Source organism: Phalangium opilio, unplaced genomic scaffold, assembly GCF_054372755.1.
Source record: "Phalangium opilio isolate 3A_F unplaced genomic scaffold, DU_Popi_V2 ptg000092l_1, whole genome shotgun sequence".
NCBI lineage: Eukaryota > Metazoa > Arthropoda > Arachnida > Opiliones > Phalangiidae > Phalangium > Phalangium opilio.
This window is the reverse complement of record NW_028324197.1, coordinates 2,890,734-2,916,225: the sequence shown is the minus strand read 5'-3', so window position 1 is coordinate 2,916,225 and position 25,492 is coordinate 2,890,734. Positions and strand designations below refer to the sequence as shown.

Here is a 25,492-nt window from a genome sequence, read left to right as displayed (position 1 = left end):
TTTCAGTAAATTAACTAAATTATCTCATGGGAACTTTTGCCCTATTATTTCAATTTTTCAAAATTATATAGCTACGAAATCTAGTTCAAGTAACATAACAGCGAGGCTCCGACGAGAATCGAACTCATGATCTCCTGTTTACTAGACAGGCGCTTTAACCACTAAGCCACGGAGCCCTTGCTTTGAAGCGATATGAATGCAGAATATTTCAGTAAATTAACTAAATTATCTCATGGGAACTTTTGCCCTATTATTTTTAATTTTTCAAAATTTAATAGCTTCGAAATCTAGTTCATGTAATATAACAGCAAGGCTCCGACGAGAATCGAACACATGATCTCCTGTTTACAAGACTGGCGCTTTAACCACTAAGCCACGGAGCCCTTGCTTTGAAGCGATATGAATGCAGAATATTTCAGTAAATTAACTAAATTATCTCATGGGAACTTTTGCCCTATTATTTTTAATTTTTCAAAATTTAATAGCTTCGAAATCTAGTTCATGTAATATAACAGCAAGGCTCCGACGAGAATCGAACACATGATCTCCTGTTTACTAGACAGGCGCTTTAACCACTAAGCCACGGCGCCCTTGCTTTGAAGCGACATGAATGCTGAATATTCCAGTAATTTATCTAAATTAACTCATCGGAATTTTTACCCTATTGTTTTAATTTTTCAAAATTTAATAGCTACGAAATCTAGGTCAAGTAACATAACAGCAAGGCTCCGACGAGAATCGAACTCATGATCTCCTGTTTACTAGACAGGCGCTTTAACCACTAAGCCACGGAGCACTTGCTTTGAAGCGATATGAATGCTGAATATTTCAGTAAATTAACTAAATTATCTCATGGGAACTTTTTCACTATTGTTTGCATATATGCATATCTAAATCAACTATTATTTTTAATTTTTCAAAATTTAATAGCTTCGAAATCTAGTTCAAGTAATATAACAGCAAGGCTCCGACGAGAATCGAACACATGATCTCCTGTTTACAAGACTAGCGCTTTAACCACTAAGCCACGCAGCCCTTGCTTTACAAAGATATAAATGCAGAATATTTCAGTAAATTAACTAAATTATCTCATGGGAACTTTTGCCCTATTATTTTAATTTTTCAAAATTATATAGCTACGAAATCTAGTTCAAGTAACATAACAGCGCGGCTCCGACGAGAATCGAACTCATGATCTCCTGTTTACTAGACAGGCTCTTTAACCACTAAGCCACGGAGCCCTTGCTTTGAAGCGATATGAATGCAGAATATTTCAGTAAATTAACTTAATTTTCTCATGGGAACTTTTGCCCTATTATTTTAATTTTTCAAAATTATATAGCTACGAAATCTAGTTCAAGAAACATAACAGCGGGGCTTCGACGAGAATCGAACTCATGATCTTCTGTTTACTAGACAGGCGCTTTAATCACTAAGCCACGGAGCCCTCGCTTTGAAGCGACATGAATGCTGAATATTCCAGTAATTTAACTAAATTAACTCATCGGAATTTTTACCCTATTGTTTTAATTTTTCAAAATTTAATATCTACGAAATCTAGTTCAAGTAACATAACAGCGAGGCTCCGACGAGAATCGAACTCATGATCTCCTGTTTACAAGACAGGCGCTTTAACCACTAAGCCACGGAGCCCTTGCTTTGAAGCGACATGAATGCTGAATATTTCAGTAAATTAACTAAATTATCTCATGAGAACTTTAACACTATTGTTTGCATATATGCATATCTAAATCAACTATTATTTTTAATTTTTCAAAATTTAATAGCTTCGAAATCTAGTTCAATCAACATAACAGCGGGGCTCCGACGAGAATCGAACTCATGATCTCCTGTTTACTAGACAGGCGCTTTAACCACTAAGCCACGGAGCCCTTGCTTTGAAGCGATATGAATGCAGAATATTTCAGTAAATTAATTAATTTTCTCATGGGAACTTTTGCCCTATTATTTTAATTTTTCAAAATTATATAGCTACGAAATCTAGTTCAAGAAACATAACAGCGAGGCTTCGACGAGAATCGAACTCATGACCTCCTGTTTACTAGACAGGCGCTTTAATCACTAAGCCACGGAGCCCTCGCTTTGAAGCGACATGAATGCTGAATATTCCAGTAATTTAACTAAATTAACTCATCGGAATTTTTACCCTATTGTTTTAATTTTTCAAAATTTAATAGCTACGAAATCTAGTTCAAGTAACATAACAGCGAGGCTCCGACGAGAATCGAACTCATGATCTCCTGTTTACAAGACAGGCGCTTTAACCACTAAGCCACGGAGCCCTTGCTTTGAAGCGACATGAATGCTGAATATTTCAGTAAATTAACTAAATTATCTCATGAGAACTTTAACACTATTGTTTGAATATATGCATATCTAAATCAACTATTATTTTTAATTTTTCAAAATTTAATAGCTTCGAAATCTAGTTCAATCAACATAACAGCGGGGCTCCGACTAGAATCGAACTCATGATCTCCTGTTTACTAGACAGGCGCTTTAACCACTAAGCCACGGAGCCCTTGCTTGAAGCGATATGAATGCTGAATATTTCAGTAAATTAACTAAATTATCTCATGGGAACTTTTTCACTATTGTTTGCGTATATGCATATCTAAATCAGCTATTATTTTTAATTTTTCAAAATTTAATAGCTTCGAAATCTAGTTCAAGTAATATAACAGCAAGGCTCCGACGAGAATCGAACACATGATCTCCTGTTTACAAGACTGGCGCTTTAACCACTAAGCCACGGAGCCCTTGCTTTGAAGCGATATGAATGCAGAATATTTCAGTAAATTAACTAAATTATCTCATGGGAACTTTTGCCCTATTATTTTTAATTTTTCAAAATTTAATAGCTTCGAAATCTAGTTCAAGTAATATAACAGCAAGGCTCCGACGAGAATCGAACACATGATCTCCTGTTTACAAGACTGGCGCTTTAACCACTAAGCCACGGAACGCTTGCTTTGAAGCGATATGAATGCTGAATATTTCAGTAAATTAACTAAATTATCTCATGGGAACTTTTTCACTATTGTTTGCATATATGCATATCTAAATCAACTATTATTTTTAATTTTTCAAAATTTAATAGCTTCGAAATCTAGTTCAAGTAATATAACAGCAAGGCTCGGACGAGAATCGAACACATGATCTCCTGTTTACAAGACTGGCGCTTTAACCACTAAGCCACGGAGCCCTTGCTTTGAAGCGATATGAATGCAGAATATTTCAGTAAATTAACTAAATTATCTCATGGGAACTTTTGCCCTATTATTTTTAATTTTTCAAAATTTAATAGCTTCGAAATCTAGTTCAAGTAATATAACAGCAAGGCTCCGACGAGAATCGAACACATGATCTCCTGTTTACAAGACTGGCGCTTTAACCACAAGCCACGGAACCCTTGCTTTGAAGCGATATGAATGCAGAATATTTCAGTAAATTAACTAAATTATCTCATGGGAACTTTTGCCCTATTATTTTAATTTTTCAAAATTATATAGCTACGAAATCTAGTTCATGTAACATAACAGCGAGGCTCCGACGAGAATCGAACTCATGATCTCCTGTTTACAAGACAGGCGCTTTAACCACTAAGCCACGGAGCCCTTGCTTTGAAGCGATATGAATGCTGAATATTTCAGTAAATTAACTAAATTATCACATCGGAACTTTTGCACTATTGTTTGCTTATATGCATATCTAAATCAACTATTATTTTTTAATTTTTCAAAATTTAATAGCTTCGAAATCTAGTTCTATCAACATAACAGCGGAACTCCGACGAGAATCGAACTCATGATCTCCTGTTTACTAGACAGGCGCTTTAACCACTAAGCCACGGCGCCCTTGCTTTGAAGCGACATGAATGCTGAATATTCCAGTAATTTAACTAAATTAACTCATCGGAATTTTTACCCTATTGTTTTAATTTTTCAAAATTTAATAGCTTCGATATCTAGTTCAAGTAATATAACAGCTAGGCTCCGACGAGAATCGAACACATGATCTCTTGTTTACAAGACAGGCGCTTTAACCACTAAGCCAAGGAGCCCTTGGTTTGCAGCGATATGAATGCAGAATATTTCAGTAAATTAACTAAATTATCTCATGGGAACTTTTGCCCTATTATTTTAATTTTTCAAAATTATATAGCTACGAAATCTAGTTCAAGTAACATAACAGCGAGGCTCCGACGAGAATCGAACTCATGATCTCCTGTTTACTAGACAGGCGCTTTAACCACTAAGCCACGGAGCCCTTGCTATGAAGCGACATGAACACTGAATATTTCAGTAATTTAACTAAATTAACTCCTCGGAATTTTTACCCTATTTTTTAATTTTTCAAAATTTAATAGCTACGAAATCTAGGTCAAGTAACATAACAGAAAGGCTCCGACGAAAATCGAACTCATGATCTCCTGTTTACTAGACAGGCGCTTTAACCACTAAGCCACGGAACCCTTGCTTTGAAGCGATATGAATGCTGAATATTTCAGTAAATTAACTAAATTATCTCATGGGAACTTTTTCACTATTGTTTGAATATATGCATATCTAAATCAACTATTATTTTTAATTTTTCAAAATTTAATAGCTTCGAAATCTAGTTCAAGTAATATAACAGCAAGGCTCCGACGAGAATCGAACACATGATCTCCTGTTTACAAGACTGGCGCTTTAACCACTAAGCCACGGAGTCCTTGCTTTGAAGCGATATGAATGCAGAATATTTCAGTAAATTAACTAAATTATCTCATGGGAACTTTTGCCCTATTATTTCAATTTTTCAAAATTATATAGCTACGAAATCTAGTTCAAGTAACATAACAGCGAGGCTCCGACGAGAATCGAACTCATGATCTCCTGTTTACTAGACAGGCGCTTTAACCACTAAGCCACGGAGCCCTTGCTTTGAAGCGATATGAATGCAGAATATTTCAGTAAATTAACTAAATTATCTCATGGGAACTTTGGCCCTATTATTTTTAATTTTTCAAAATTTAATAGCTTCGAAATCTAGTTCATGTAATATAACAGCAAGGCTCCGACGAGAATCGAACACATGATCTCCTGTTTACAAGACTGGCGCTTTAACCACTAACCCACGGAGCCCTTGCTTTGAAGCGATATGAATGCAGAATATTTCAGTAAATTAACTAAATTATCTCATGGGAACTTTTGCCCTATTATTTTAATTTTTCAAAATTATATAGCTACGAAATCTAGTTCAAGTAACATAACAGCAAGGCTCCGACGAGAATCGAACTCATGATCTCCTGTTTACTAGACAGGCGCTTTAACCACTAAGCCACGGAGCCCTTGCTTTGAAGCGATATGAATGCTGAATATTTCAGTAAATTAACTAAATTATCTCATGGGAACTTTTTCACTATTGTTTGCATATATGCATATCTAAATCAACTATTATTTTTAATTTTTCAAAATTTAATAGCTTCGAAATCTAGTTCAAGTAATATAACAGCAAGGCTCCGACGAGAATCGAACACATGATCTCCTGTTTACAAGACTGGCGCTTTAACCACTAAGCCACGGAGTCCTTGCTTTGAAGCGATATGAATGCAGAATATTTCAGTAAATTAACTAAATTATCTCATGGGAACTTTTGCCCTATTATTTCAATTTTTCAAAATTATATAGCTACGAAATCTAGTTCAAGTAACATAACAGCGAGGCTCCGACGAGAATCGAACTCATGATCTCCTGTTTACTAGACAGGCGCTTTAACCACTAAGCCACGGAGCCCTTGCTTTGAAGCGATATGAATGCAGAATATTTCAGTAAATTAACTAAATTATCTCATGGGAACTTTTGCCCTATTATTTTTAATTTTTCAAAATTTAATAGCTTCGAAATCTAGTTCATGTAATATAACAGCAAGGCTCCGACGAGAATCGAACACATGATCTCCTGTTTACAAGACTGGCGCTTTAACCACTAAGCCACGGAGCCCTTGCTTTGAAGCGATATGAATGCAGAATATTTCAGTAAATTAACTAAATTATCTCATGGGAACTTTTGCCCTATTATTTTTAATTTTTCAAAATTTAATAGCTTCGAAATCTAGTTCATGTAATATAACAGCAAGGCTCCGACGAGAATCGAACACATGATCTCCTGTTTACTAGACAGGCGCTTTAACCACTAAGCCACGGCGCCCTTGCTTTGAAGCGACATGAATGCTGAATATTCCAGTAATTTATCTAAATTAACTCATCGGAATTTTTACCCTATTGTTTTAATTTTTCAAAATTTAATAGCTACGAAATCTAGGTCAAGTAACATAACAGCAAGGCTCCGACGAGAATCGAACTCATGATCTCCTGTTTACTAGACAGGCGCTTTAACCACTAAGCCACGGAGCACTTGCTTTGAAGCGATATGAATGCTGAATATTTCAGTAAATTAACTAAATTATCTCATGGGAACTTTTTCACTATTGTTTGCATATATGCATATCTAAATCAACTATTATTTTTAATTTTTCAAAATTTAATAGCTTCGAAATCTAGTTCAAGTAATATAACAGCAAGGCTCCGACGAGAATCGAACACATGATCTCCTGTTTACAAGACTAGCGCTTTAACCACTAAGCCACGCAGCCCTTGCTTTACAAAGATATAAATGCAGAATATTTCAGTAAATTAACTAAATTATCTCATGGGAACTTTTGCCCTATTATTTTAATTTTTCAAAATTATATAGCTACGAAATCTAGTTCAAGTAACATAACAGCGCGGCTCCGACGAGAATCGAACTCATGATCTCCTGTTTACTAGACAGGCTCTTTAACCACTAAGCCACGGAGCCCTTGCTTTGAAGCGATATGAATGCAGAATATTTCAGTAAATTAACTTAATTTTCTCATGGGAACTTTTGCCCTATTATTTTAATTTTTCAAAATTATATAGCTACGAAATCTAGTTCAAGAAACATAACAGCGGGGCTTCGACGAGAATCGAACTCATGATCTTCTGTTTACTAGACAGGCGCTTTAATCACTAAGCCACGGAGCCCTCGCTTTGAAGCGACATGAATGCTGAATATTCCAGTAATTTAACTAAATTAACTCATCGGAATTTTTACCCTATTGTTTTAATTTTTCAAAATTTAATATCTACGAAATCTAGTTCAAGTAACATAACAGCGAGGCTCCGACGAGAATCGAACTCATGATCTCCTGTTTACAAGACAGGCGCTTTAACCACTAAGCCACGGAGCCCTTGCTTTGAAGCGACATGAATGCTGAATATTTCAGTAAATTAACTAAATTATCTCATGAGAACTTTAACACTATTGTTTGCATATATGCATATCTAAATCAACTATTATTTTTAATTTTTCAAAATTTAATAGCTTCGAAATCTAGTTCAATCAACATAACAGCGGGGCTCCGACGAGAATCGAACTCATGATCTCCTGTTTACTAGACAGGCGCTTTAACCACTAAGCCACGGAGCCCTTGCTTTGAAGCGACATGAATGCTGAATATTCCAGTAATTTAACTAAATTAACTCATCGGAATTTTTACCCTATTGTTTTAATTTTTCAAAATTTAATAGCTACGAAATCTAGGTCAAGTAACATAACAGCAAGGCTCCGACGAGATTCGAACTCATGATCTCCTGTTTAGTAGACAGGCGCTTTAACCACTAAGCCACGGAGCCCTTGCTTTGAAGCGATATGAATGCTGAATATTTCAGTAAATTAACTAAATTATCTCATGGGAACTTTTTCACTATTGTTTGCATATATGCATATCTAAATCAACTATTATTTTTAATTTTTCAAAATTTAATAGCTTCGAAATCTAGTTCAAGTAATATAACAGCAAGGCTCCGACGAGAATCGAACACATGATCTCCTGTTTACAAGACTGGCGCTTTAACCACTAAGCCACGGCGCCCTTGCTTTGAAGCGATATGAATGCAGAATATTTCAGTAAATTAACTAAATTATCTCATGGGAACTTTTGCCCTATTATTTTAATTTTTCAAAATTATATAGCTACGAAATCTAGTTCAAGTAACATAACAGCGAGGCTCCGACGAGAATCGAACTCATGATCTCCTGTTTACTAGACAGGCGCTTTAACCACTAAGCCACGGAGCCCTTGCTTTGAAGCGATATGAATGCAGAATATTTCAGTAAATTAACTTAATTTTCTCATGGGAACTTTTGCCCTATTATTTTAATTTTTCAAAATTATATAGCTACGAAATCTAGTTCAAGAAACATAACAGCGAGGCTTCGACGAGAATCGAACTCATGACCTCCAGTTTACTAGACAGGCGCTTTAATCACTAAGCCACGGAGCCCTCGCTTTGAAGCGACATGAATGCTGAATATTCCAGTAATTTAACTAAATTAACTCATCGGAATTTTTACCCTATTGTTTTAATTTTTCAAAATTTAATAGCTACGAAATCTAGTTCAAGTAACATAACAGCGAGGCTCCGACGAGAATCGAACTCATGATCTCCTGTTTACAAGACAGGCGCTTTAACCACTAAGCCACGGAGCCCTTGCTTTGAAGCGACATGAATGCTGAATATTTCAGTAAATTAACTAAATTATCTCATGAGAACTTTAACACTATTGTTTGCATATATGCATATCTAAATCAACTATTATTTTTAATTTTTCAAAATTTAATAGCTTCGAAATCTAGTTCAAGTAATATAACAGCAAGGCTCCGACGAGAATCGAACACATGATCTTCTGTTTACAAGACTGGCGCTTTAACCACTAAGCCACGGAGCCCTTGCTTTGAAGCGATATGAATGCAGAATATTTCAGTAAATTAACTAAATTAACTCATGGGAACTTTTGCCCTATTATTTTAATTTTTCAAAATTATATAGCTACGAAATCTAGTTCAAGTAACATAACAGCGAGGCTCCGACGAGAATCGAACTCATGATCTCCTGTTTACTAGACAGGCGCTTTAACCACTAAGCCACGGAGCCCTTGCTTTGAAGCGATATGAATGCAGAATATTTCAGTAAATTAACTTAATTTTCTCATGGGAACTTTTGCCCTATTATTTTAATTTTTCAAAATTATATAGCTACGAAATCTAGTTCAAGAAACATAACAGCGAGGCTTCGACGAGAATCGAACTCATGACCTCCTGTTTACTAGACAGGCGCTTTAATCACTAAGCCACGGAGCCCTCGCTTTGAAGCGACATGAATGCTGAATATTCCAGTAATTTAACTAAATTAACTCATCGGAATTTTTACCCTATTGTTTTAATTTTTCAAAAGTTAATAGCTACGAAATCTAGTTCAAGTAACATAACAGCGAGGCTCCGACGAGAATCGAACTCATGATCTCCTGTTTACAAGACAGGCGCTTTAACCACTAAGCCACGGAGCCCTTGCTTTGAAGCGACATGAATGCTGAATATTTCAGTAAATTAACTAAATTATCTCATGAGAACTTTAACACTATTGTTTGAATATATGCATATCTAAATCAACTATTATTTTTAATTTTTCAAAATTTAATAGCTTCGAAATCTAGTTCAATCAACATAACAGCGGGGCTCCGACTAGAATCGAACTCATGATCTCCTGTTTACTAGACAGGCGCTTTAACCACTAAGCCACGGAGCCCTTGCTTTGAAGCGACATGAATGCTGAATATTCCAGTAATTTAACTAAATTAACTCATCGGAATTTTTACCCTATTGTTTTAATTTTTCAAAATTTAATAGCTACGAAATCTAGGTCAAGTAACATAACAGCCAGGCTCCGACGAGATTCGAACTCATGATCTCCTGTTTACTAGACAGGCGCTTTAACCACTAAGCCACGGAGCCCTTGCTTGAAGCGATATGAATGCTGAATATTTCAGTAAATTAACTAAATTATCTCATGGGAACTTTTTCACTATTGTTTGCATATATGCATATCTAAATCAGCTATTATTTTTAATTTTTCAAAATTTAATAGCTTCGAAATCTAGTTCAAGTAATATAACAGCAAGGCTCCGACGAGAATCGAACACATGATCTCCTGTTTACAAGACTGGCGCTTTAACCACTAAGCCACGGAGCCCTTGCTTTGAAGCGATATGAATGCAGAATATTTCAGTAAATTAACTAAATTATCTCATGGGAACTTTTGCCCTATTATTTTTAATTTTTCAAAATTTAATAGCTTCGAAATCTAGTTCAAGTAATATAACAGCAAGGCTCCGACGAGAATCGAACACATGATCTCCTGTTTACAAGACTGGCGCTTTAACCACTAAGCCACGGAACCCTTGCTTTGAAGCGATATGAATGCTGAATATTTCAGTAAATTAACTAAATTATCTCATGGGAACTTTTTCACTATTGTTTGCATATATGCATATCTAAATCAACTATTATTTTCAGGGCTGGATTAACAATATTTTGGGCCCTAGGCAAGGCGTTAGTTCCGGGCCCCCAGCCCCCCAACAGACCACAGTTTAAGAGAATCTATGAGACATACTGTTTTTGTATTTTTAATTGACTTAACACTGAACTGCATATTTAAATTTCTTTTTGAACTCAATAGTTCAATTCCTTTCTTTCTAATTCAAGAAATTTATCAATTATCTGTTCATAGTCTATGAAGTCTTTTAGCAAATCCTTTTCAATAAATATCAAAGATAAAGAACTTAATTTTTCATGGGCTAATGTGGTTCTTAAGTAGTTTTTCACTCTTTATAAAGCTGAAAAGTATCTCTCGCCTCTTGCATTGCAAACACAAGTAAATTCTCAAAACAATTTCTAAGTTTGGAAAAGTTGAAATGATATTATTGGTAAGAATGAAGGAATGAAAGAATTCTGGGTTTTTGCTTTCTTCATTCTTCACGAAATGCTTGAAATGTAGCAGTTCGTTTTCAAGCTCTTCAAAACTTAAATCATTGCAATACATTTCTGCCAATTCTTGGAAAGCTCCAGAGAAAGATTCATCGGGGGCATTAATGTTAAAAATAGGTTTGAACTTTTCATCAGTGTCCTTGTTAACTTTAGATTGTTTTTTTTTAGTTTTTGTCATTAGATTGTCACATACGAGGGGTCCGTCATTCGAAGAAAAAACGTACGGGATTTTTACGTATTTTTTTTTTAAATGGATTTGTCGATTTTTTTTAAAAATCCAAAATCCAGTAGGATTTTCAAAAAAACCGTTGTGTTTTTGAATTTTTTCATGGAATTTCGTAATTTGTTTTAGGAATATCGTTACTTGTTTTGGGATTTCGTATTTTTAACTGTAATTTGTATCGTCTTCTTTTTGGATTTTTTTTGTGGATTTTCACAAAATTTTGGATTTCTAAAAAAATACGAACAAACTCCCGGATTTAACATGTTATTTTGGATTTCTAAAAAAGTTTCGGAATTTTTGGATTTTTTGAGATTTTCGGTGGATTTTTGGATTTTTAACATAATTTTATATATTTTGAAACTTTTGAAAGATCTTCGGATTTTTCAAAAATTACAAAATCCTTTTTGTATATTCACTGGAATTTTGGATTTGTTTTTGGATTTTTCCCCGAGCGTACGGGATTTTTTGGCAATGACGGATCCCTCGTTCACATAAGACGTAAAACGCTTTTATTTTGAAAGCTTCCCTTCCACTCAGTGTGTTATCATCGTTTTTAGCCACATCGTATGATGTACATCTACGATGAGTCTCTTAGTTTGGCCTGCCCTGTTGTACTCGTTCTCTTAGTAGTACTAGTACCAGTAGACGTGAAAGAGTAGCGCGTTTGGTAGTATAGAATTTTTCGTTCGTCATTTAAGGGAGAGTGAATGGGAGAAATTTGTGGTGAGGTGATTTTTACGTTCGTGTATTTTAAGAGAATGGGGATTATAATAGTAACTTTAAGCATTGCATTTAATTGTACCAGTAAGGTTAAGCATTTTGAATTGTGTTTTACGATTGCTCGACATATTTAAAGCGAGATAGAGGATTATGGTGTTACCTTAATTAAAATGGAAAGTAAATACTGCCTTTAAAATTCCTGTCACCCGTCGACAATAAGGGTTTCACGCTTTCAATCCCGCTCCCCTATTTCAAAATCCAAAGAAATCGAGGAAAATTTTTAAAAAGCAAAAGAAAGTATATTCCGTTGTTATATTTAGAATGGTCTTGAGATGTTTATTATTAGAAGTTACGTGTATTTCTCCACTAGTCGAGAAGAATTTTAAAAGAAAGTACTAGCTTGTGGCCCTGCATATTACAATTATAACGTAAGTAAATTTATTGAAGTAAGGATTATGGGTTATTATTTTTGTAAGGAAATCGAGGGGTTATTCACTCTCATTTTCTGTACTTCTGTTAATGGGCATTTACGGGTATTTCGTTTAACCATTGTTAAAGGATGCTCATCATGGGGGTACTCACGTTTTCCGTTCGTGTTTCACTATTATAATTATAACAGAAGTAAAAAAATGAAGTAATCATTTTAAAACAGTAGGTAACGCATCAAGGGCTATTCACTCAAATTTTCTGTACACCTGTCAAGTACAGTACGATGTGGCTACTATTACGAGCCCAAACCTAGGGTCGCCTTGTTCTTTCCTGCGCCATCATCGAAGAACCTTTTACGTATTTTTCCCCTTTCTTCGTTACTTTTGTAAATTATCTATTTTGTGAGCTGAGCAATTATTTAAATTATTTCAAATTATGACGAACACCCTGAATAAAGCTTATCAAGGAATCATACAATGCAACTTCAGTGTTTAATGACGGGACGTCAGTAACAACACGAATTCAAAATGATATTTCTTTCTCCGAGGATTGCGACTTCTGAAAATACACTTCCATTGAATTTTTAAGTTTCTTTTTGTCTTTTTCTTTCTTTCTTTATAAATTGCCATAATGTTTTTGGGTAACGGGTTTTTCAACATTAGGCTGCCGTTACATCTCACCTGGCTTTTCCATGGTGTCAGTGACGTTATGTTTTGGTAGAGAAAGAGGGGGAAATATATTTTTGGGTTTTTCATTTTCTCAATTTTTGAAAACTAGCTGATTACGGGCCCCTCAGATATCCGGGCCCTAGGCAATTGCCTAACTTGCCTAGTGGTTAATCCGGCCCTGATTATTTTTAATTTTTCAAAATTTAATAGCTTCGAAATCTAGTTCAAGTAATATAACAGCAAGGCTCCGACGAGATTCGAACACATGATCTCCTGTTTACAAGACTGGCGCTTTAACCACTAAGCCACGGAGCCCTTGCTTTGAAGCGATATGAATGCAGAATATTTCAGTAAATTAACTAAATTATCTCATGGGAACTTTTGCCCTATTATTTTTAATTTTTCAAAATTTAATAGCTTCGAAATCTAGTTCAATTAATATAACAGCAAGGCTCCGACGAGAATCGAACACATGATCTCCTGTTTACAAGACTGGCGCTTTAACCACAAGCCACGGAACCCTTGCTTTGAAGCGATATGAATGCAGAATATTTCAGTAAATTAACTAAATTATCTCATGGGAACTTTTGCCCTATTATTTTAATTTTTCAAAATTATATAGCTACGAAATCTAGTTCAAGTAACATAACAGCGAGGCTCCGACGAGAATCGAACTCATGATCTCCTGTTTACAAGACAGGCGCTTTAACCACTAAGCCACGGAGCCCTTGCTTTGAAGCGATATGAATGCTGAATATTTCAGTAAATTAACTAAATTATCACATCGGAACTTTTGCACTATTGTTTGCTTATATGCATATCTAAATCAACTATTATTTTTTAATTTTTCAAAATTTAATAGCTTCGAAATCTAGTTCTATCAACATAACAGCGGAACTCCGACGAGAATCGAACTCATGATCTCCTGTTTACTAGACAGGCGCTTTAACCACTAAGCCACGGCGCCCTTGCTTTGAAGCGACATGAATGCTGAATATTCCAGTAATTTAACTAAATTAACTCATCGGAATTTTTACCCTATTGTTTTAATTTTTCAAAATTTAATAGCTTCGATATCTAGTTCAAGTAATATAACAGCTAGGCTCCGACGAGAATCGAACACATGATCTCCTGTTTACTAGACAGGCGCTTTAACCACTAAGCCACGGAGCCCTTGCTTTGAAGCGATATGAATGCTGAATATTTCAGTAAATTAACTAAATTATCTCATGGGAACTTTTACACTATTGTTTGAATATATGCATATCTAAATCAACTATTATTTTTAATTTTTCAAAATTTAATAGCTTCGAAATCTAGTTCAAGTAATATAACAGCAAGGCTCCGACGAGAATCGAACACATGATCTCCTGTTTACAAGACTGGCGCTTTAACCACTAAGCCACGGAGCCCTTGCTTTGAAGCGATATGAATGCAGAATATTTCAGTAAATTAACTAAATTATCTCATGGGAACTTTTGCCCTATTATTTTAATTTTTCAAAATTATATAGCTACGAAATCTAGTTCAAGTAACATAATAGCGAGGCTCCGACGAGAATCGAACTCATGATCTCTTGTTTACAAGACAGGCGCTTTAACCACTAAGCCAAGGAGCCCTTGGTTTGAAGCGATATGAATGCAGAATATTTCAGTAAATTAACTAAATTATCTCATGGGAACTTTTGCCCTATTATTTTAATTTTTCAAAATTATATAGCTACGAAATCTAGTTCAAGTAACATAACAGCGAGGCTCCGACGAGAATCGAACTCATGATCTCCTGTTTACTAGACAGGCGCTTTAACCACTAAGCCACGGAGCCCTTGCTATGAAGCGACATGAACACTGAATATTTCAGTAATTTAACTAAATTAACTCCTCGGAATTTTTACCCTATTTTTTAATTTTTCAAAATTTAATAGCTACGAAATCTAGGTCAACTAACATAACAGAAAGGCTCCGACGAAAATCGAACTCATGATCTCCTGTTTACTAGACAGGCGCTTTAACCACTAAGCCACGGAGCCCTTGCTTTGAAGCGATATGAATGCTGAATATTTCAGTAAATTAACTAAATTATCTCATGGGAACTTTTACACTATTGTTTGCTTATATGCATATCTAAATCAACTATTATTTTTTAATTTTTCAAAATTTAATAGCTTCGAAATCTAGTTCAATCAACATAACAGCGGGGCTCCGACGAGAATCGAACTCATGATCTCCTGTTTACTAGACAGGCGCTTTAACCACTAAGCCACGGCGCCCTTGCTTTGAAGTGACATGAATGCTGAATATTCCAGTAATTTAACTAAATTAACTCATCGGAATTTTTACCCTATTGTTATAATTTTTCAAAATTTAATAGCTTCGATATCTAGTTCAAGTAATATAACAGCTAGGCTCCGACGAGAATCGAACACATGATCTCTTGTTTACAAGACAGGCGATTTAACCACTAAGCCAAGGAGCCCTCGGTTTGAAGCGATATGAATGCAGAATATTTCAGTAAATTAACTAAATTATCTCATGGGAACTTTTACACTATTGTTTGCATATATGCATATCTAAATCAAGTATTATTTTTAATTTTTCAAAATTTAATAGCTTCGAAATCTAGTTCAAGTAATATAACAGCAAGGCTCCGACGAGAATCGAACACATGATCTCCTGTTTACAAGACTGGCGCTTTAACCACTAAGCCACGGAGCCCTTGCTTTGAAGCGATATGAATGCAGAATATTTCAGTAAATTAACTAAATTATCTCATGGGAACTTTTGCCCTATTATTTCAATTTTTCAAAATTATATAGCTACGAAATCTAGTTCAAGTAACATAACAGCGAGGCTCCGACGAGAATCGAACTCATGATCTCCTGTTTACTAGACAGGCGCTTTAACCACTAAGCCACGGAGCCCTTGCTTTGAAGCGATATGAATGCAGAATATTTCAGTAAATTAACTAAATTATCTCATGGGAACTTTTGCCCTATTATTTCAATTTTTCAAAATTATATAGCTACGAAATCTAGTTCAAGTAACATAACAGCGAGGCTCCGACGAGAATCGAACTCATGATCTCCTGTTTACTAGACAGGCGCTTTAACCACTAAGCCACGGAGCCCTTGCTTTGAAGCGATATGAATGCAGAATATTTCCGTAAATTAACTAAATTATCTCATGGGAACTTTTGCCCTATTATTTTAATTTTTCAAAATTATATAGCTACGAAATCTAGTTCAAGTAACATAACAGCGAGGCTCCGACGAGAATCGAACTCATGATCTCCTGTTTACTAGACAGGCGCTTTAACCACTAAGCCACGGAGCCCTTGCTATGAAGCGACATGAACACTGAATATTCCAGTAATTTAACTAAATTAACTCCTCGAAATTTTTACCCTATTGTTTTAATTTTTCAAAATTTAATAGCTACGAAATCTAGGTCAAGTAACATAACAGCAAGGCTCCGACGAAAATCGAACTCATTATCTCCTGTTTACTAGACAGGCGCTTTAACCACTAAGCCACGGAGCCCTTGCTTTGAAGCGATATGAATGCTGAATATTTCAGTAAATTAACTAGATTATCTCATGGGAACTTTTACACTATTGTTTGCATATATGCATATCTAAATCAACTATAATTTTTAATTTTTCAAAATTTAATAGCTACGAAATCTAGGTCAAGTAACATAACAGCAAGGCTCCGACGAGAACCGAACTCATGATCTCCTGTTTACTAGACAGGCGCTTTAACCACTAAGCCACGGAGCCCTTGCTTTGAAGCGATATGAATGCTGAATATTTCAGTAAATTAACTAAATTATCTCATGGGAACTTTTGCCCTATTATTTTAATTTTTCAAAATTATATAACTACGAAATCTAGTTCAAGTAACATAACAGCGAGGCTCCGACGAGAATCGAACTCATGATCTCCTTTTTACTAGACAGGCGCTTTAACCACTAAGCCACGGAGCCCTTGCTTTGAAGCGATATGAATGCAGAATATTTCAGTAAATTAACTAAATTATCTCATGGGAACTTTTGCCCTATTATTTTTAATTTTTCAAAATTTAATAGCTTCGAAATCTAGTTCAAGTAATATAACAGCAAGGCTCCGACGAGAATCGAACACATGATCTCCTGTTTACAAGACTGGCGCTTTAACCACTAAGCCACGGAGCCCTTGCTTTGAAGCGATATGAATGCTGATAATTTCAGTAAATTTACTAAATTATCTCATGGGAACTTTTTCACTATTGTTTGCATATATGCATATCTAAATCAACTATTATTTTTAATTTTTCAAAATTAAATAGCTTCAAAATCTAGTTCAAGTAACATAACAGCAAGGCTCCGACGAGAATCGAACACATGATCTCCTGTTTACAAGACTGGCGCTTTAACCACTAAGCCACGGAGCCCTTGCTTTGAAGCGATATGAATGCAGAATATTTCAGTAAATTAACTAAATTATCTCATGGGAACTTTTGCCCTATTATTTTAATTTTTCAAAACTATATAACTACGAAATCTAGTTCAAGTAACATAACAGCGAGGCTCCGACGAGAATCGAACTCATGATCTCCTTTTTACTAGACAGGCGCTTTAACCACTAAGCCACGGAGCCCTTGCTTTGAAGCGATATGAATGCAGAATATTTCAGTAAATTAACTAAATTATTTCATGGGAACTTTTGCCCTATTATTTTTAATTTTTCAAAATTTAATAGCTTCGAAATCTAGTTCAAGTAATATAACAGCAAGGCTCCGACGAGAATCGAACACATGATCTCCTGTTTACAAGACTGGCGCTTTAACCACTAAGCCACGGAGCCCTTGCTTTGAAGCGATATGAATGCAGAATATTTCAGTAAATTAACTAAATTATCTCATGGGAACTTTTGCCCTATTATTTTAATTTTTCAAAATTATATAGCTACGAAATCTAGTTCAAGTAACATAACAGCGAGGCTCCGACGAGAATCGAACTCATGATCTCCTGTTTACGAGACACGCGCTTTAACCACTAAGCCACGGAGCCCTTGCTTTGAAGCGATATGAATGCAGAATATTTCAGTAAATTAACTAAATTATCTCATGGGAACTTTTGCCCTATTATTTTAATTTTTCAAAATTATATAGCTACGAAATCTAGTTCAAGTAACATAACAGCGAGGCTCCGACGAGAATCGAACTCATGATCTCCTTTTTACTAGACAGGCGCTTTAACCACTAAGCCACGGAGCCCTTGCTTTGAAGCGATATGAATGCAGAATATTTCAGTAAATTAACTAAATTATCTCATGGGAACTTTTGCCCTATTATTTTTAATTTTTCAAAATTTAATAGCTTCGAAATCTAGTTCAAGTAATATAACAGCAAGGCTCCGACGAGAATCGAACACATGATCTCCTGTTTACAAGACTGGCGCTTTAACCACTAAGCCACGGAGCCCTTGCTTTGAAGCGATATGAATGCAGAATATTTCAGTAAATTAACTAAATTATCTCATGGGAACTTTTGCCCTATTATTTTAATTTTTCAAAATTATATAGCTACGAAATCTAGTTCAAGTAACATAACAGCGAGGCTCCGACGAGAATCGAACTCATGATCTCCTGTTTACGAGACACGCGCTTTAACCACTAAGCCACGGAGCCCTTGCTTTGAAGCGATATGAATGCAGAATATTTCAGTAAATTAACTAAATTATCTCATGGGAACTTTTGCCCTATTATTTTAATTTTTCAAAATTATATAGCTACGAAATCTAGTTCAAGTAACATAACAGCGAGGCTCCGACGAGAATCGAACTCATGATCTCCTTTTTACTAGACAGGCGCTTTAACCACTAAGCCACGGAGCCCTTGCTTTGAAGCGATATGAATGCAGAATATTTCAGTAAATTAACTAAATTATCTCATGGGAACTTTTGCCCTATTATTTTTAATTTTTCAAAATTTAATAGCTTCGAAATCTAGTTCAAGTAATATAACAGCAAGGCTCCGACGAGAATCGAACACATGATCTCCTGTTTACAAGACTGGCGCTTTAACCACTAAGCCACGGAGCCCTTGCTTTGAAGCGATATGAATGCTGATAATTTCAGTAAATTTACTAAATTATCTCATGGGAACTTTTTCACTATTGTTTGCATATATGCATATCTAAATCAACTATTATTTTTAATTTTTCAAAATTAAATAGCTTCAAAATCTAGTTCAAGTAACATAACAGCAAGGCTCCGACGAGAATCGAACACATGATCTCCTGTTTACAAGACTGGCGCTTTAACCACTAAGCCACGGAGCCCTTGCTTTGAAGCGATATGAATGCAGAATATTTCAGTAAATTAACTAAATTATCTCATGGGAACTTTTGCCCTATTATTTTAATTTTTCAAAACTATATAACTACGAAATCTAGTTCAAGTAACATAACAGCGAGGCTCCGACGAGAATCGAACTCATGATCTCCTTTTTACTAGACAGGCGCTTTAACCACTAAGCCACGGAGCCCTTGCTTTGAAGCGATATGAATGCAGAATATTTCAGTAAATTAACTAAATTATCTCATGGGAACTTTTGCCCTATTATTTTTAATTTTTCAAAATTTAATAGCTTCGAAATCTAGTTCAAGTAATATAACAGCAAGGCTCCGACGAGAATCGAACACATGATCTCCTGTTTACAAGACTGGCGCTTTAACCACTAAGCCACGGAGCCCTTGCTTTGAAGCGATATGAATGCAGAATATTTCAGTAAATTAACTAAATTATCTCATGGGAACTTTTGCCCTATTATTTTAATTTTTCAAAATTATATAGCTACGAAATCTAGTTCAAGTAACATAACAGCGAGGCTCCGACGAGAATCGAACTCATGATCTCCTGTTTACGAGACACGCGCTTTAACCACTAAGCCACGGAGCCCTTGCTTTGAAGCGATATGAATGCAGAATATTTCAGTAAATTAACTAAATTATCTCATGGGAACTTTTGCCCTATTATTTTAATTTTTCAAAATTATATAGCTACGAAATCTAGTTCAAGTAACATAACAGCGAGGCTCCGACGAGAATCGAACTCATGATCTCCTTTTTACTAGACAGGCGCTTTAACCACTAAGCCACGGAGCCCTTGCTTTGAAGCGATATGAATGCAGAATATTTCAGTAAATTAACTAAATTATCTCATGGGAACTTTTGCCCTATTATTTTTAATTTTTCAAAATTTAATAGCTTCGAAATCTAGTTCAAGTAATATAACAGCAAGGCTCCGACGAGAATCGAACACATGATCTCCTGTTTACAAGACTGGCGCTTTAACCACTAAGCCACGGAGCCCTTGCTTTGAAGCGATATGAATGCAGAATATTTCAGTAAATTAACTAAATTATCTCATGGGAACTTTTGCCCTATTATTTTAATTTTTCAAAATTATATAGCTACGAAATCTAGTTCAAGTAACATAACAGCGAGGCTCCGACGAGAATCGAACTCATGATCTCCTGTTTACGAGACACGCGCTTTAACCACTAAGCCACGGAGCCCTTGCTTTGAAGCGATATGAATGCAGAATATTTCAGTAAATTAACTAAATTATCTCATGGGAACTTTTGCCCTATTATTTTAATTTTTCAAAATTATATAGCTACGAAATCTAGTTCAAGTAACATAACAGCGAGGCTTCGACGAGAATCGAACTCATGATCTCCTGTTTACTAGACAGGCGCTTTAATCACTAAGCCACGGAGCCCTCGCTTTGAAGCGACATGAATGCTGAATATTCCAGTAATTTAACTAAATTAACTCGTCGGAATTTTTACCCTATTGTTTTAATTTTTCAAAATTTAATAGCTACGAAATCTAGTTCAAGTAACATAACAGCGAGGCTCCGACGAGAGTAGAACTCATGATCTCCTGTTTACTAGACAGGCGCTTTAACCACTAAGCCACGGAGCCCTTGCTTTGAAGCGATATGAATGCTGAATATTTCAGTAAATTAACTAAATTATCTCATGGGAACTTTTACACTATTGTTTGCATATATGCATATCTAAATCAACTATAATTTTTAATTTTTCAAAATTTAATAGCTACGAAATCTAGGTCAAGTAATATAACAGCTAGGCTCCGACGAGAATCGAACACATGATCTCCTGTTTACAAGACAGGCGCTTTAACCACTAAGCCACGGAGCCCTTGCTTTGAAGCGATATGAATGCAGAATATTTCAGTAAATTAACTAAATTATCTCATGGGAACTTTTGCCCTATTATTTTAATTTTTCAAAATTATATAGCTACGAAATCTAGTTCAAGTAACATAACAGCGAGGCTTCGACGAGAATCGAACTCATGATCTCCTGTTTACTAGACAGGCGCTTTAACCACTAAGCCACGGAGCCCTTGCTTTGAAGCGATATGAATGCAGAATATTTCAGTAAATTAACTAAATTATCTCATGGGAACTTTTGCCCTATTATTTCAATTTTTCAAAATTATATAGCTACGAAATCTAGTTCAAGTAACATAACAGCGAGGCTCCGACGAGAATCGAACTCATGATCTCCTGTTTACTAGACAGGCGCTTTAACCACTAAGCCACGGAGCCCTTGCTTTGAAGCGATATGAATGCAGAATATTTCAGTAAATTAACTAAATTATCTCATGGGAACTTTTGCCCTATTATTTTAATTTTTCAAAATTATATAGCTACGAAATCTAGTTCAAGTAACATAACAGCGAGGCTCCGACGAGAATCGAACTCATGATCTCCTGTTTACTAGACAGGCGCTTTAACCACTAAGCCACGGAGCCCTTGCTATGAAGCGACATGAACACTGAATATTCCAGTAATTTAACTAAATTAACTCCTCGAAATTTTTACCCTATTGTTTTAATTTTTCAAAATTTAATAGCTACGAAATCTAGGTCAAGTAACATAACAGCAAGGCTCCGACGAAAATCGAACTCATTATCTCCTGTTTACTAGACAGGCGCTTTAACCACTAAGCCACGGAGCCCTTGCTTTGAAGCGATATGAATGCTGAATATTTCAGTAAATTAACTAGATTATCTCATGGGAACTTTTACACTATTGTTTGCATATATGCATATCTAAATCAACTATAATTTTTAATTTTTCAAAATTTAATAGCTACGAAATCTAGGTCAAGTAACATAACAGCAAGGCTCCGACGAGAACCGAACTCATGATCTCCTGTTTACTAGACAGGCGCTTTAACCACTAAGCCACGGAGCCCTTGCTTTGAAGCGATATGAATGCTGAATATTTCAGTAAATTAACTAAATTATCTCATGGGAACTTTTGCCCTATTATTTTAATTTTTCAAAATTATATAACTACGAAATGTAGTTCAAGTAACATAACAGCGAGGCTCCGACGAGAATCGAACTCATGATCTCCTTTTTACTAGACAGGCGCTTTAACCACTAAGCCACGGAGCCCTTGCTTTGAAGCGATATGAATGCAGAATATTTCAGTAAATTAACTAAATTATCTCATGGGAACTTTTGCCCTATTATTTTTAATTTTTCAAAATTTAATAGCTTCGAAATCTAGTTCAAGTAATATAACAGCAAGGCTCCGACGAGAATCGAACTCATTATCTCCTGTTTACTAGACAGGCGCTTTAACCACTAAGCCACGGAGCCCTTGCTTTGAAGCGATATGAATGCTGAATATTTCAGTAAATTAACTAGATTATCTCATGGGAACTTTTACACTATTGTTTGCATATATGCATATCTAAATCAACTATAATTTTTAATTTTTCAAAATTTAATAGCTACGAAATCTAGGTCAAGTAACATAACAGCAAGGCTCCGACGAGAACCGAACTCATGATCTCCTGTTTACTAGACAGGCGCTTTAACCACTAAGCCACGGAGCCCTTGCTTTGAAGCGATATGAATGCTGAATATTTCAGTAAATTAACTAAATTATCTCATGGGAACTTTTGCCCTATTATTTTAATTTTTCAAAATTATATAACTACGAAATGTAGTTCAAGTAACATAACAGCGAGGCTCCGACGAGAATCGAACTCATGATCTCCTTTTTACTAGACAGGCGCTTTAACCACTAAGCCACGGAGCCCTTGCTTTGAAGCGATATGAATGCAGAATATTTCAGTAAATTAACTAAATTATCTCATGGGAACTTTTGCCCTATTATTTTTAATTTTTCAAAATTTAATAGCTTCGAAATCTAGTTCAAGTAATATAACAGCAAGGCTCCGACGAGAATCGAACACATGATCTCCTGTTTACAAGACTGGCGCTTTAACCACTAAGCCACGGAGCCCTTGCTTTGAAGCGATATGAATGCTGATAATTTCAGTAAATTTACTAAATTATCTCATGGGAACTTTTTCACTATTGTTTGCATATATGCATATCTAAATCAACTATTATTTTTAATTTTTCAAAATTAAATAGCTTCAAAATCTAGTTCAAGTAACATAACAGCAAGGCTCCGACGAGAATCGAACACATGATCTCCTGTTTACAAGACTGGCGCTTTAACCACTAAGCCACGGAGCCCTTGCTTTGAAGCGATATGAATGCAGAATATTTCAGTAAATTAACTAAATTATCTCATGGGAACTTTTGCCCTATTATTTTAATTTTTCAAAATTATATAACTACGAAATCTAGTTCAAGTAACATAACAGCGAGGCTCCGACGAGAATCGAACTCATGATCTCCTTTTTACTAGACAGGCGCTTTAACCACTAAGCCACGGAGCCCTTGCTTTGAAGCGATATGAATGCAGAATATTTCAGTAAATTAACTAAATTATCTCATGGGAACTTTTGCCCTATTATTTTTAATTTTTCAAAATTTAATAGCTTCGAAATCTAGTTCAAGTAATATAACAGCAAGGCTCCGACGAGAATCGAACACATGATCTCCTGTTTACAAGACTGGCGCTTTAACCACTAAGCCACGGAGCCCTTGCTTTGAAGCGATATGAATGCAGAATATTTCAGTAAATTAACTAAATTATCTCATGGGAACTTTTGCCCTATTATTTTAATTTTTCAAAATTATATAGCTACGAAATCTAGTTCAAGTAACATAACAGCGAGGCTCCGACGAGAATCGAAGTCATGATCTCCTGTTTACGAGACACGCGCTTTAACCACTAAGCCACGGAGCCCTTGCTTTGAAGCGATATGAATGCAGAATATTTCAGTAAATTAACTAAATTATCTCATGGGAACTTTTGCCCTATTATTTTAATTTTTCAAAATTATATAGCTACGAAATCTAGTTCAAGTAACATAACAGCGAGGCTCCGACGAGAATCGAACTCATGATCTCCTTTTTACTAGACAGGCGCTTTAACCACTAAGCCACGGAGCCCTTGCTTTGAAGCGATATGAATGCAGAATATTTCAGTAAATTAACTAAATTATCTCATGGGAACTTTTGCCCTATTATTTTTAATTTTTCAAAATTTAATAGCTTCGAAATCTAGTTCAAGTAATATAACAGCAAGGCTCCGACGAGAATCGAACACATGATCTCCTGTTTACAAGACTGGCGCTTTAACCACTAAGCCACGGAGCCCTTGCTTTGAAGCGATATGAATGCGGAATATTTCAGTAAATTAACTAAATTATCTCATGGGAACTTTTGCCCTATTATTTTAATTTTTCAAAATTATATAGCTACGAAATCTAGTTCAAGTAACATAACAGCGAGGCTCCGACGAGAATCGAACTCATGATCTCCTGTTTACGAGACACGCGCTTTAACCACTAAGCCACGGAGCCCTTGCTTTGAAGCGATATGAATGCAGAATATTTCAGTAAATTAACTAAATTATCTCATGGGAACTTTTGCCCTATTATTTTAATTTTTCAAAATTATATAGCTACGAAATCTAGTTCAAGTAACATAACAGCGAGGCTTCGACGAGAATCGAACTCATGATCTCCTGTTTACTAGACAGGCGCTTTAATCACTAAGCCACGGAGCCCTCGCTTTGAAGCGACATGAATGCTGAATATTCCAGTAATTTAACTAAATTAACTCGTCGGAATTTTTACCCTATTGTTTTAATTTTTCAAAATTTAATAGCTACGAAATCTAGTTCAAGTAACATAACAGCGAGGCTCCGACGAGAGTAGAACTCATGATCTCCTGTTTACTAGACAGGCGCTTTAACCACTAAGCCACGGAGCCCTTGCTTTGAAGCGATATGAATGCTGAATATTTCAGTAAATTAACTAAATTATCTCATGGGAACTTTTACACTATTGTTTGCATATATGCATATCTAAATCAACTATAATTTTTAATTTTTCAAAATTTAATAGCTACGAAATCTAGGTCAAGTAATATAACAGCTAGGCTCCGACGAGAATCGAACACATGATCTCCTGTTTACAAGACAGGCGCTTTAACCACTAAGCCACGGAGCCCTTGCTTTGAAGCGATATGAATGCAGAATATTTCAGTAAATTAACTAAATTATCTCATGGGAACTTTTGCCCTATTA

At 35.5% G+C, this 25,492-nt stretch overlaps 41 non-coding genes across 41 annotated transcripts; all 41 read right to left on the bottom strand.

Annotated features, from left to right (window-relative positions):
• Positions 1–103: 103 nt before the first annotated feature.
• TRNAT-AGU (transfer RNA threonine (anticodon AGU)) lies at positions 104–176 on the bottom strand. Its single transcript has one exon. It is a non-coding gene; the product is annotated as a tRNA-Thr (tRNA).
• Positions 177–1,168: 992 nt separating this feature from the next.
• Positions 1,169–1,241, bottom strand: TRNAT-AGU (transfer RNA threonine (anticodon AGU)). Its single transcript has one exon. It is a non-coding gene; the product is annotated as a tRNA-Thr (tRNA).
• A 339-nt stretch (positions 1,242–1,580) lies between these two features.
• TRNAT-UGU (transfer RNA threonine (anticodon UGU)) lies at positions 1,581–1,653 on the bottom strand. Its single transcript has one exon. It is a non-coding gene; the product is annotated as a tRNA-Thr (tRNA).
• Positions 1,654–1,819: 166 nt separating this feature from the next.
• Positions 1,820–1,892, bottom strand: TRNAT-AGU (transfer RNA threonine (anticodon AGU)). Its single transcript has one exon. It is a non-coding gene; the product is annotated as a tRNA-Thr (tRNA).
• Positions 1,893–2,230: 338 nt separating this feature from the next.
• TRNAT-UGU (transfer RNA threonine (anticodon UGU)) lies at positions 2,231–2,303 on the bottom strand. The gene has a single exon. It is a non-coding gene; the product is annotated as a tRNA-Thr (tRNA).
• Positions 2,304–3,565: 1,262 nt separating this feature from the next.
• TRNAT-UGU (transfer RNA threonine (anticodon UGU)) lies at positions 3,566–3,638 on the bottom strand. The gene has a single exon. It is a non-coding gene; the product is annotated as a tRNA-Thr (tRNA).
• A 579-nt stretch (positions 3,639–4,217) lies between these two features.
• TRNAT-AGU (transfer RNA threonine (anticodon AGU)) lies at positions 4,218–4,290 on the bottom strand. The gene has a single exon. It is a non-coding gene; the product is annotated as a tRNA-Thr (tRNA).
• A 577-nt stretch (positions 4,291–4,867) lies between these two features.
• On the bottom strand, positions 4,868–4,940 carry TRNAT-AGU (transfer RNA threonine (anticodon AGU)). Its single transcript has one exon. It is a non-coding gene; the product is annotated as a tRNA-Thr (tRNA).
• A 340-nt stretch (positions 4,941–5,280) lies between these two features.
• TRNAT-AGU (transfer RNA threonine (anticodon AGU)) lies at positions 5,281–5,353 on the bottom strand. Its single transcript has one exon. It is a non-coding gene; the product is annotated as a tRNA-Thr (tRNA).
• A 372-nt stretch (positions 5,354–5,725) lies between these two features.
• TRNAT-AGU (transfer RNA threonine (anticodon AGU)) lies at positions 5,726–5,798 on the bottom strand. The gene has a single exon. It is a non-coding gene; the product is annotated as a tRNA-Thr (tRNA).
• Positions 5,799–6,790: 992 nt separating this feature from the next.
• On the bottom strand, positions 6,791–6,863 carry TRNAT-AGU (transfer RNA threonine (anticodon AGU)). The gene has a single exon. It is a non-coding gene; the product is annotated as a tRNA-Thr (tRNA).
• A 339-nt stretch (positions 6,864–7,202) lies between these two features.
• TRNAT-UGU (transfer RNA threonine (anticodon UGU)) lies at positions 7,203–7,275 on the bottom strand. Its single transcript has one exon. It is a non-coding gene; the product is annotated as a tRNA-Thr (tRNA).
• Positions 7,276–7,441: 166 nt separating this feature from the next.
• TRNAT-AGU (transfer RNA threonine (anticodon AGU)) lies at positions 7,442–7,514 on the bottom strand. The gene has a single exon. It is a non-coding gene; the product is annotated as a tRNA-Thr (tRNA).
• Positions 7,515–7,647: 133 nt separating this feature from the next.
• TRNAS-ACU (transfer RNA serine (anticodon ACU)) lies at positions 7,648–7,720 on the bottom strand. Its single transcript has one exon. It is a non-coding gene; the product is annotated as a tRNA-Ser (tRNA).
• Positions 7,721–8,092: 372 nt separating this feature from the next.
• Positions 8,093–8,165, bottom strand: TRNAT-AGU (transfer RNA threonine (anticodon AGU)). The gene has a single exon. It is a non-coding gene; the product is annotated as a tRNA-Thr (tRNA).
• A 339-nt stretch (positions 8,166–8,504) lies between these two features.
• Positions 8,505–8,577, bottom strand: TRNAT-UGU (transfer RNA threonine (anticodon UGU)). The gene has a single exon. It is a non-coding gene; the product is annotated as a tRNA-Thr (tRNA).
• Positions 8,578–8,949: 372 nt separating this feature from the next.
• Positions 8,950–9,022, bottom strand: TRNAT-AGU (transfer RNA threonine (anticodon AGU)). Its single transcript has one exon. It is a non-coding gene; the product is annotated as a tRNA-Thr (tRNA).
• A 339-nt stretch (positions 9,023–9,361) lies between these two features.
• On the bottom strand, positions 9,362–9,434 carry TRNAT-UGU (transfer RNA threonine (anticodon UGU)). The gene has a single exon. It is a non-coding gene; the product is annotated as a tRNA-Thr (tRNA).
• Positions 9,435–9,806: 372 nt separating this feature from the next.
• On the bottom strand, positions 9,807–9,879 carry TRNAT-AGU (transfer RNA threonine (anticodon AGU)). The gene has a single exon. It is a non-coding gene; the product is annotated as a tRNA-Thr (tRNA).
• Positions 9,880–13,605: 3,726 nt separating this feature from the next.
• TRNAT-UGU (transfer RNA threonine (anticodon UGU)) lies at positions 13,606–13,678 on the bottom strand. Its single transcript has one exon. It is a non-coding gene; the product is annotated as a tRNA-Thr (tRNA).
• An 818-nt stretch (positions 13,679–14,496) lies between these two features.
• TRNAT-UGU (transfer RNA threonine (anticodon UGU)) lies at positions 14,497–14,569 on the bottom strand. Its single transcript has one exon. It is a non-coding gene; the product is annotated as a tRNA-Thr (tRNA).
• Positions 14,570–14,702: 133 nt separating this feature from the next.
• TRNAT-AGU (transfer RNA threonine (anticodon AGU)) lies at positions 14,703–14,775 on the bottom strand. Its single transcript has one exon. It is a non-coding gene; the product is annotated as a tRNA-Thr (tRNA).
• Positions 14,776–14,907: 132 nt separating this feature from the next.
• On the bottom strand, positions 14,908–14,980 carry TRNAT-AGU (transfer RNA threonine (anticodon AGU)). The gene has a single exon. It is a non-coding gene; the product is annotated as a tRNA-Thr (tRNA).
• An 818-nt stretch (positions 14,981–15,798) lies between these two features.
• Positions 15,799–15,871, bottom strand: TRNAT-AGU (transfer RNA threonine (anticodon AGU)). Its single transcript has one exon. It is a non-coding gene; the product is annotated as a tRNA-Thr (tRNA).
• A 133-nt stretch (positions 15,872–16,004) lies between these two features.
• Positions 16,005–16,077, bottom strand: TRNAT-AGU (transfer RNA threonine (anticodon AGU)). The gene has a single exon. It is a non-coding gene; the product is annotated as a tRNA-Thr (tRNA).
• Positions 16,078–16,210: 133 nt separating this feature from the next.
• On the bottom strand, positions 16,211–16,283 carry TRNAT-AGU (transfer RNA threonine (anticodon AGU)). Its single transcript has one exon. It is a non-coding gene; the product is annotated as a tRNA-Thr (tRNA).
• A 372-nt stretch (positions 16,284–16,655) lies between these two features.
• On the bottom strand, positions 16,656–16,728 carry TRNAT-AGU (transfer RNA threonine (anticodon AGU)). The gene has a single exon. It is a non-coding gene; the product is annotated as a tRNA-Thr (tRNA).
• Positions 16,729–17,926: 1,198 nt separating this feature from the next.
• Positions 17,927–17,999, bottom strand: TRNAT-CGU (transfer RNA threonine (anticodon CGU)). Its single transcript has one exon. It is a non-coding gene; the product is annotated as a tRNA-Thr (tRNA).
• Positions 18,000–18,545: 546 nt separating this feature from the next.
• TRNAT-CGU (transfer RNA threonine (anticodon CGU)) lies at positions 18,546–18,618 on the bottom strand. The gene has a single exon. It is a non-coding gene; the product is annotated as a tRNA-Thr (tRNA).
• A 1,198-nt stretch (positions 18,619–19,816) lies between these two features.
• TRNAT-CGU (transfer RNA threonine (anticodon CGU)) lies at positions 19,817–19,889 on the bottom strand. The gene has a single exon. It is a non-coding gene; the product is annotated as a tRNA-Thr (tRNA).
• Positions 19,890–20,435: 546 nt separating this feature from the next.
• Positions 20,436–20,508, bottom strand: TRNAT-CGU (transfer RNA threonine (anticodon CGU)). The gene has a single exon. It is a non-coding gene; the product is annotated as a tRNA-Thr (tRNA).
• Positions 20,509–21,086: 578 nt separating this feature from the next.
• TRNAT-UGU (transfer RNA threonine (anticodon UGU)) lies at positions 21,087–21,159 on the bottom strand. The gene has a single exon. It is a non-coding gene; the product is annotated as a tRNA-Thr (tRNA).
• Positions 21,160–21,292: 133 nt separating this feature from the next.
• TRNAT-AGU (transfer RNA threonine (anticodon AGU)) lies at positions 21,293–21,365 on the bottom strand. Its single transcript has one exon. It is a non-coding gene; the product is annotated as a tRNA-Thr (tRNA).
• Positions 21,366–21,498: 133 nt separating this feature from the next.
• TRNAT-AGU (transfer RNA threonine (anticodon AGU)) lies at positions 21,499–21,571 on the bottom strand. Its single transcript has one exon. It is a non-coding gene; the product is annotated as a tRNA-Thr (tRNA).
• A 133-nt stretch (positions 21,572–21,704) lies between these two features.
• Positions 21,705–21,777, bottom strand: TRNAT-AGU (transfer RNA threonine (anticodon AGU)). The gene has a single exon. It is a non-coding gene; the product is annotated as a tRNA-Thr (tRNA).
• A 372-nt stretch (positions 21,778–22,149) lies between these two features.
• On the bottom strand, positions 22,150–22,222 carry TRNAT-AGU (transfer RNA threonine (anticodon AGU)). Its single transcript has one exon. It is a non-coding gene; the product is annotated as a tRNA-Thr (tRNA).
• Positions 22,223–22,562: 340 nt separating this feature from the next.
• Positions 22,563–22,635, bottom strand: TRNAT-AGU (transfer RNA threonine (anticodon AGU)). Its single transcript has one exon. It is a non-coding gene; the product is annotated as a tRNA-Thr (tRNA).
• Positions 22,636–22,801: 166 nt separating this feature from the next.
• On the bottom strand, positions 22,802–22,874 carry TRNAT-AGU (transfer RNA threonine (anticodon AGU)). The gene has a single exon. It is a non-coding gene; the product is annotated as a tRNA-Thr (tRNA).
• A 1,198-nt stretch (positions 22,875–24,072) lies between these two features.
• TRNAT-CGU (transfer RNA threonine (anticodon CGU)) lies at positions 24,073–24,145 on the bottom strand. Its single transcript has one exon. It is a non-coding gene; the product is annotated as a tRNA-Thr (tRNA).
• Positions 24,146–24,691: 546 nt separating this feature from the next.
• On the bottom strand, positions 24,692–24,764 carry TRNAT-CGU (transfer RNA threonine (anticodon CGU)). The gene has a single exon. It is a non-coding gene; the product is annotated as a tRNA-Thr (tRNA).
• A 578-nt stretch (positions 24,765–25,342) lies between these two features.
• Positions 25,343–25,415, bottom strand: TRNAT-UGU (transfer RNA threonine (anticodon UGU)). Its single transcript has one exon. It is a non-coding gene; the product is annotated as a tRNA-Thr (tRNA).
• Between the last annotated feature and the right edge of the window lie 77 nt (positions 25,416–25,492).